Genomic DNA, 8193 nt, shown 5'->3' with positions numbered 1-8193 from the left:
GACTCGGGAAAACATTCAGGGGTTGGTGGCGGAGAATCGGCTGAACGCGAGCTCCCGGCGCGAAGCTGCGGTCCAAAGAGCTAACGTGACCCTGGGGTGTATAAACTGGGGAATCTGGAGTAGGAGCAGAGAGGTGACTTTACATCTGGATTTGGCCCTGGTGAGGCCACCGCTGGGATCCTGTGTCCGGTTCTGGTGGCCCCAATTCAAGGAGGAAGTGGCTAATTTGCAGAGGGGATCAAAGAAGATCCACGAGAATGATTCAAGGGTTAGAAAACCGGCCTTAGTCATGATAAACTCCAGGTGCATGTTCCAGCTATTTAGCTCACAGAGACTTTTATAGGGTGACTTGACCCCAGTTTGCGGGGGACACACATTTAATCTAGCCGAGAAAGGTTGGTAGATCATAGTACAACAGCTGGGAGTTGAAGCTAGACAAATTCAGATGGGAAATAAGGTGCAAATTTTTAACTGTGACTGAGAGTTATTAACTCCTGGGGAGAATTTGCCAAGGGTCCCAGCGGATTCTTCGTCATTGGCACTTGTTTTGAATCCAGATTGGCTGTTTTTTCTAGAAGATCTGCTCTGGGAATTATCAGGGGGCTGTTCTCTGGCCTGCATCCTGGCCTTGAAGTCGACGAGCGACGGGTCACTCTTCTGCCAGTGAGGCCAAGTATCCGGAGAAGTGACCGACCAGCGTGTTGCCAGGCTGCCGAGGCATCTGACTCAAGCATCTTGGGTCAACCACAGGCCTTGTGCTCAACGGGACGGCATTTCTCCATTGGGGGTGGGATGCGACCGCTTTTGAACGCCGCACCCAACCTGCTCCAAAATTTCAGGGACTCTTCCAGGCTTCCCTGGCCAGAATTAATGTTGATCAATGCAAATTAATGCACATTGGAAAACATAATCTCAACTATACAGATAAAATGATGGGGTCTAAATTAGCTGATAACACTCAAGAAAGATCTTGGAGTCATTGTGGATAGTTCTCTGAGATCATCCACTCAATGTGCAGCGGCAGTCAAAGAAGCCAACCGAACGTTGGGAATCATTAGGAAACGGATAGATAATAAGACAGAAAATATCCTATTGCCTCTATGTAAATTCATGGTACGTCCACACCTTGAATACTGCGTGCAGATGTGGTCACTCCATCTCAAAAAAAGATATATTGGAATTGGAAAAGGTTCAGAAAAGTGCAACAAAAATTATTAGGGGTCCTCTTCTGTATGAGGAGAGATGAATAAGACTAGAACTTTTCATCTTGGAAAAGAGGTGACTACGGGGTGGGGGATATGACAGAAATCTATAAAATCATGACTGGTGTGGAGAAAGTAAATAAGGAAGTGTTATTTATTCCTTCTCATAACACAAGCACTAGGGGTCACCCAATGAAATTAATGGGCAGCAGGTTTAAAACAAGCAAAAGGAAGTATTTCTTCACACAACACACAGTCAACCTGTGGAACTCCCTGCCAGAGGATGTTGTGAAGGCCAAGACTATAACAGGGTTCAAAAAAGAACTAGATATGTTCATGGAGGATGGGTCCATCAGTGGCTATTAGCCAGGCTGGGCAGGGATGGCGTCCCTAGCTCTGTTTGCCAGAAGCTGGGAATGGACGATAGGGGATGGATCACTTGATGATGACCTGTTCTGTTCATTCCCTCTGAAGCATCTTACATTGGCCACTGTTGGTAGACAGGACATTGGGCTAGATGGACCTTTGGTCTGACCCAGTATGGCTGTTCTTATGTTCTTAATCCTATTCATCTGGGGGGAAAATTGGAAGGGGGAATGGTGGGAAAACGGGGGACATGCCAAGCCGCTGACAGCCGGTTAGGGCAGCCCCGACTTCCGACACCTCTACAATTGTCTACAGCTCAAAGCACCGGTCGATGGCCGCCATTAACGTCTCCCAGCACCAATTCACCCCCCAGCTCGGCTCCGCCTGGCCTTCCTGAACGACTCTTCTCCCAGAGAGGAACTAACTCGCGCTGGGTGAATAATGGAGAGGAAAAAGAGGTGAGCACACTCAGGAAGCCTGGCTGCAGATGGACGCAAAATTAGCGCCCAAGCCCCCGTCAATCCTGACGCGTGATATCAATGCAGCAAAAAGAAACGCTCAGGCGAGCCCCGGGGGCCGAGATGAGACAGACGCACAGAACCCAACTGGCTGATGCGCCGCTATCTATTGGGCATTCAGGGCATGGGACCGGGCAGCCACGGTAGGGCCAAAAGCATCACCGCATAGTTCTTGTGGAGCCACAGGAAGTCCCGCCTCGGAAGTCCAGACTGACAGCTTTCCTCGCGGCCCCTGATTGATCCCGGCCCCCTCTATCTGCCCCAGCCCTGAGCAGCCCGGCCCCAGCCGTGACACGAGGTTGCAAGGACTCCCTCGGCTTTACGCAAGGGGAGAAAGCAAAATCGCAGCCGAAGCTAAACGAAAACCGAACGCTGGCGTGACCCGAACGCCACTGTGACAGTGCAGATTGCACGGAAACGTTTCCTGGCGGAAACTGCCAATGGTACAGACGCCACCGCTCACAGCTCCTGGCACGACACCCAGACCAAACGATTCACACAACAGACCCACAAGCAAGACCAAAAGACACCTCCAGAGCCGACAAGGCACCGTGGCCTCCCGCTGCAAAGCGGCTAAAAGATCACCCCCACGTATTCGAAGGGCTGTGATGTCTACTGGACATGATCCGCCCAGAAATAGATCAAAGAGGTCAGCCAGGATGGCGCCTGGCAATTACAGACAGGGATTTCAGCCTAATTTCAGTACCAGGGAAATTGGTAAAACTCTAGTAAAGAGCCGAATGATCAGACACAGAAATGCACATGATTTGTTATGGGGGAAGAGTCAACGTGGTTTTTGTAAAGGAAAATCACGCCTCGCCAATCTACTAGAATTCTTTGAGGGGGTCGACACGCATGTCGGGGGTGAACCCAGTGGATATAGAAGGCTTTCTGAAAATCTAAGCACACAACGAGGTGCCTCACCAAAGGCTCTTATGCAAAGTAAGCTGTCGTGGGATAAGAGGGAAGGTCCTCTCATGGATCGGTAACTGGTTAAAAGACAGGAAACAAAGGGTGGGAATAAATGGTCAGTTTTCTGAATGGAGAGAGGTAAATAGTGGTTTCCCCCAGAAAAAAAAAAGTCCACCCAGTTCCAGTTCACAGGATTAGGGACCAGTACCAGACTGGCCTAGAGATACACACACACACACACACACACAGAGCAGCCTACATCCCATGCAGGGGACCATCCCCCCAGTGCTCCGGTAGCCGATTGGCTGATGCTGCTCCTCCACACACACACACACACACACACCACATTACTCTGAAAGCCAATGGGAGAGTGGGATACATAGGTGGTATTTCTGGTCTGGGGCCCATGGCTAGCATACCCTCCCCCCACCCCAAGGGCCGTAGCAATGCAGGCTTGTGGGGTACAACTCATACTGAGGGGACCAGCGCCACCAGAGACCCTACAAAAACAACAACACACACGCAGGCCCAGAGACCCTACAATAACACAGCGGCACACGCAGCCCCAGGACCCCCAGAGACCCTACAATAACACACCCGCAGATGCAGCCACCGCGCCCCCGGAGACCCCACAATAAACACACCAGCTCACACAGCCCCAACGCTCCCAGAGACCCTACAATAACACCCCACATACATCCCATCCCCCATCCCTCCAGCCATCCCCCCCATATACCCCATCCCTCCTCTTTCACCCCTCCCTGCATCCCCCCCCATACACTCCATCCTGCCCAGGCCAGGCCAGGCCCCCAGCTCTCTCCACCAGTGGGGCAGGCCAGCTGTGTTATTAATTGGCTTTAACATTTAACCCTGCGCTTCCCAGGCCACACTCACCCGCACTCCCCAGGGGCCCGGCAGAGCCGCTTATCGAGACGGACAGGTGTGAGCCGGCCTAATCCCCCCACCGCTGGCAGCCAGCTCCCTCCACCCACTGGCAGGGCAGGATCGGCCCCTGTCCTCTATCCCCCGCCCCCCCACAAACTCTGCGCCCTCCCTCTGGGGCAGACAGCTCCCCACTGCACCCCCTGTGTCTCCTAGCCCCAAGCCCCTTCTCCGCTGCCCCCCCTCTGGGGAGTTAGACTGTGCCCCCCCCCGAAGTGTGTTGGGGGGCTCTCCGCCCAGGCTGGCACCCAGAGCACTCGACAGGTACAAGGAGCAGGGATGCCCCCTCTCCAAATCTTGTTTTCTACCGGGGGAAACTGGCAAAACCAGCGAATAACCAGAATTCACCCAGCAAGTAACTGAAAAGGACCCAGGAATCCTGGCTCCCAGCCCCCTGCCCCGCTCTTACCACTAGACCCCACTGCCCTCCCAGAGCCAGGGAGAGAGCCCAGGAGTCCTGGCTCCCAGCCCCACCCCACTCCAACCAACACACCCCAGAGTCCTCGCCCCAGTCCCTTACCTGGCTCTGTGGTCCAGGCGACTCACGGACGCTGTCCGAAATATTCCAGGCCCCGAACGGGGCTGTTGGGTGAGAATCCCAAAATGGGGGTGAGCAAAGAAATAGCAGCGTGGGGGTGGGGATCCCCGTCCAATCCTGGGGGGCACTGCTGGTCCTTGGGAGGTCCCCGGGTTAAAGGGGGTGCCCACGCCGCAGAGCTCCAGGTCCCGCAGAGCTGGCCTCTGGCCGTGGGGTCCCCCTGCACCGGCTGGGCCCCCCGAGAGCGGCAGGTCTGTGCGGCTTGTGTGGACGGGGCTGCCAGCACCTGGGGATGGGGCCAGGGAGGGGGGGCAGTTAACACCCGTAATCCTCACCCTGTGTCTTTGCTGAGCTAATCAGCTTATGGGTCCTGGGGGTGGGGGGAGCTGGGACGGGCCGGGGGGGGGGACAGGAGCACGGGGGTGGCCGGTTCCCAGCCGAGCCAGGCAGACGGTGCCGGGGAAGCGGCGCGAGCAGACGGGGGTGCCGGGGGAGGGTGGGTGGGGAGTGCTAGGGGGAAGATGGTGACTAATGGGTTGCCAGGGGCCGTGGGGGTGAGATGGGGGGCAGAGGGGTTGCAGGAGGGAGATGGGGTGCTGAGGGTATGTGGGGGTGCCGGCGTCTATGGGGCAATGGCGGCGCACGGGGTGATGGGGGATCACGGGGGCACACGCAGAGGGTGCTGGCCGCACTTGCAGGCTGTGGGGGTGCGCGCACTGGGCAAGTTGGGTGTGGGTCTGTGTGTGGGGAGACCAGGTTGTGTGTTGGTGTGTGTTAGAGCAAGTTGTGCATGGGGGGGTGGAGAGCAGGTGGTGGGTGGATGTGCGGGTGGGTGTAGAGGTTGTGTGTGTTTTGTGTGTGGGCATGCGTGAAGATTGTGTGGTGTGTGCATAGAGGTTGTGTGCTGAGGGGGTGAGGGGTGTAGAGGGTGTGTTGGGATTTGTGCATGGAGGGGGGGTGTGTGTGTGTGTGTAAGGCATGTGGGAGGTGTGGGGGTGTGTGTGTTGGGATTTGTGCATGGAGGTTGTATGCTAGGGTGTCTGTGGATGGTGTGTGCGTGTAGATTATGTGTAGAGATTGTGCGTTGGGATTTGTACGTGGAGGTTGTGGGGGGGGGTGGAGGTTCGGTGTGGGTGTGCACGGAGGTTGTATGGGGTGTGTGTTTGGGATTTGTGCAGAGGTTGTGTGTGTGTCTGTGGGTGGAGGGGGTGTGTGTGTGTGTGTTGGGGATTTGTGTGTGGAGGTTGTATGTTGGGATGTGCATGGAGGGTGTATGTGTGTGTCTGTGGAGGGTGTGTGTAGGGATGCATGTAGAGGTTGTGTGTTGGGATTTGTATGTGGAGATTGTGGGGGGGGTGGAGGTTCAGTGTGGGTGTGCACGGAGGTTGTATGGGGTGTGTGTTTGGGATTTGTGCAGAGGTTGTGTGTGTGTCTGTGGGTGGAGGGTGTGTGTGTGTGTTGGGATTTGTGTGTGGAGGTTGTGGAGAGGTTGTATGTTGGGATGTGCATGGAGGGTGTATGTGTGTGCCTGTGGAGGGTGTGTGTAGGGATGCATGTAGAGGTTGTGTGTTGGGATTTGTATGTGGAGGTTGTGTGTGTGTGTAGAGGGGGTGTGTGCAGAGGTTTTGTGTTGGAGGTGCCAGCATCTATGGGGCAATGGCGGTGCACAGGGGTGATGGGGGCTGTAGGAGGGAATGTGTGTGTGTGTGTAGGTTGTATGTTGGTATGTGTGTGTGGAGGTTATGTATTGGTTGTGTGGGTGTGTCTGTGGAAGGTGTGTGGGTATAGGGTGTATGTAGAGGTTGTGTGTTGGGCTTTGTGTGTGTAGGGGGTGTGTGTGTGTAGGGGTTATGTGTTGGGATTTATGCGTGTGTGTGAGGTGTAGGGGTGTGTGTGTAGGTTGGGGTTGTATGGGGGTGTAGCGGTTGTGTGTTGGGATTTGTGCATGGAAGTTGTGTGTGTGTAGCGTGTGCGGAGGTTGTGTGTGTAGGTTGTGTGTAGGTTGAGGTTGTATGGGGGTGTAGCGGTTGTGTGTTGGGATTTATGCGTGGAAGTTGTGTGTGTGTAGCGTGTGTGGAGGATGTGTGTGGAGGTTGTGTGTAGGTTGAGGTTGTATGTCGGGGGTGTTGCACGTAGAGGCTGAGGTTGTATGGGGGTGTAGCGGTTGTATGTTGGGATTTGTGCGTGGAGGTTGTGTGTGTGTAGCGTGTGTGGAGGTTGTGTGTGTAGGTTGTGTGTAAGCTGAAGTTGTATGGGTGTGTGTGTGGAGGTTGTATGTCGGGGGGGTGTTGCGCGTAGAGGCTGAGGTTGTATGGGGGGGGTGTTGCGCGTAGAGATTGTGTGGAGCGGCTGAGTGGTGGGTAGGAGCGCGGGTGTTAGCGTGCGTAGAGGACTAGTGTCCGTGGGCACGTCGGGAGGGGGGCAGGGTCCAGGTGTGGGAGCTCGGGGGTGTTGCAAGGGGGAGGGTTGGTGCGCCTGTGGAGTTGTGGGCGGAGGGAGTACAATGGGGTGTGTACCTGTGCTAGGGGGGGCTGTCTGTGGTCGGGGGGGGGGGGGGCTATGTGGATACCTGTTGTATGGGGAGACAAGCAGAGATGGGGGGAGTAGGCATGTGTGGGACAGGGTGTGGGGGGGTGCGGTCTGTGCATTGGGTTGCAAGGAGGTGTGAGAGAGGTTGTGTGAGGTGGGGGGGTTGTGTGTTTGGGGGGGTGTCAGGGAGGGAGAGAGGGGTGTCTCCATGGATTGGCTGTTCCCTTCCACCACCCAGCCCCGTTGATAGGGAAAGGGGGCACGGGAGGAAGTGGGAGGGGGCGTGTTGACCCCAGCTGGCTGGGAGGGAGCTCGGAGGACCCCGGGTGCGAGCTGAGCGGCCCCAGGGAGGAGCCCCTGGCACCAGCCCCACACCAGGCCGTGAGGCAAGGCAGGCGCGGGTTCCCATGGGGCAAGGGTGCCCAGGTGAGTGGGGTGGGGGCTGTGGGGCAGAGGGGATGCAGGAGGAACAGAGCCTGGGGGGCAGGGGAGCGGGACTGGGAACCGAGGGGACAGGAGGGCAGAGATTGGTGGAGGAGCCCGGGGAGCAGAAGGGGAGTGACTGGCACTGGCCATCCCCCTCCACCAAGGGGATAACAAGCTACTACTGCTGGCAGCCATTCCAGCGGCACAAGGCAAAGGAATGCCGGGGGGGTGGGCACGGGCATTATCTGGGTGGGCGCCCCCACCCCAGCTCATTTGGTCCCGAGAAAGTTGGCAGTGGGCGGGAGTGGGAAATAAAAGAAGCCGGGTCGCCCATCCGGTTGACCAAGCAACGATTCATTTTAACCCGGCTCCGTGTAAACGCAGCCATCCGGGAGCAAAGGCGGCGGATCGGCGCTCCAGGCCGGGGCTGGGGGGGTCTCCGGGAAGCCGGGACCCTGAAATCGGCGTTGCTGGCGGCTCAGCAGACGAACAGGCTGACGCAACCCGGCGGCTGGGGGCTGAAGAAGCGCTCGCACCGGAAAGACGCCGGCGTTTTGCCCGGCCAGAGGCGTGAACCGGGACGCCGCGAGGGGCGGGATTTCGGCCAGGTCTGCGCCGGGAGCTACTTGGGGGACGGGTCGGGCGGTTGCAAAGGCCCCGCGTCTGGCCCCGGGCGTCCGCACCGGGACAACAGAAACCTGCACCTGACCCGGGCCGTGGGGCCGAAAAATCGCCACAGTTTTTTTAGCCCCGCCGGCCG

Source organism: Chelonia mydas, chromosome 28, assembly GCF_015237465.2.
Source record: "Chelonia mydas isolate rCheMyd1 chromosome 28, rCheMyd1.pri.v2, whole genome shotgun sequence".
In the NCBI taxonomy this organism is placed as follows: domain Eukaryota; kingdom Metazoa; phylum Chordata; order Testudines; family Cheloniidae; genus Chelonia; species Chelonia mydas.
Note: the sequence above shows the minus strand (reverse complement) of the source record.